A 1,343-nucleotide genomic window follows, 5' to 3' on the forward strand; every position below is an offset into this window, starting at 1 on the left:
AGTGTTATTGCAGCTTGGCTATTTGGCAGCAGTTGCTGACTCTTTTCGTGTAATGTAGGGAGACACAGAGTCCTCTGATAGCAGAAGGGAGGCTGTGCTGCCCAGTCAGGGAAGGGACAGAAGTTGTTTGATTTCTTGACTGCTGCTTCCATGAATGTTAAGTGGATCCAAGCAAAATGAAGTCTTTGACAACTTCAAACGTTTCTCTGTTGATCATGATGTTATTTATTGCTTCAGTGGTGAGGAGTTTTGTTTTCTTTACATTGAGGTGCAACCTATACTGAGGACTGTGTTCTTTGATATTCATCTATAAGTATTTTTCGTCTTCTTCCTTTTTAGCATATCACAGGATGTTAACGAGTCTTCCTTGATTCCTGATGCCATGTTCTTCTTCATATAATCCAGCTTCTCAGATTGTTGCTCAGCATACAAATTGAATAAGTATGGTGAAAGGCTACATCCCTGGCACACACCTTTCCTGATATTAAACCATTCAGCTTCCTCTTTAATCAGTTGGCCATGTAGCTGTCTTCCAAATTTCTTTGCATAGTTGAGTGAATGCCTTTAGTGCTGTTTCAATTTGTTGCCTCTTGAGGACTAAATTATGCCTGACCCAAGCCAAGGCATTTTCAATAACCTCATATGCATACAGAAGTTGGATCATAGAAGAATTGATGCTTTTGAGTTATGGTGTTGGAGGAGAATATTGAAAGAAGAATGGGCTGCCAAAAGAATAAGCAGATTTGTATTGGAAGAAGTACAACCAGAGTGCTCCTCGGAGGCCAAGATGGCCAGACTTTGTCTCTCATACTTTGAACATATTGTCAGGAGGGACCAGTCACTGAAGAGAGATATCATGTTTGGTAAGGTGGAGGATCAGAGAAAAAGAGGAAGACCCCCAGAGAGATGGATTGGCAAAATGGAAGCATCAATGGGCTCAAGTGTGGCAACATTTGTGAGGTTATCCTAGGACCAGGCATTGTTTTGTTATGTTGTACATAGGGCCACTATGAGTCAGTACCAACTTGATGGCATCCAACAACAACACTCTGTTGAAAGATTTCGATTTGTTTTCCATAAATTCCCAGAGGCTTATTCTTTGCCAATGCCTCCAGTGCAACTTGGACTTCTTCCTTTAGTATTGTTGGATCTTAATCATATGCTACCTCTTGAAATATGGAAGCAGCAGTCAAGAGATCAGACGACGTATTACATTGGGAAAATCTGCTGAACAGGAACTTTTTAAAGTGTTGAAGAACAAGGATGTCAGCTTGAGGACTAAGGTATGCCTGACCCAAGCCATGGTATTTTCAATAACCTCCTATAGATGCGAAAGCTGGACA

Source organism: Chrysochloris asiatica, unplaced genomic scaffold, assembly GCF_000296735.1.
Source record: "Chrysochloris asiatica unplaced genomic scaffold, ChrAsi1.0 scaffold00087, whole genome shotgun sequence".
NCBI classification, from domain to species: domain Eukaryota; kingdom Metazoa; phylum Chordata; class Mammalia; order Afrosoricida; family Chrysochloridae; genus Chrysochloris; species Chrysochloris asiatica.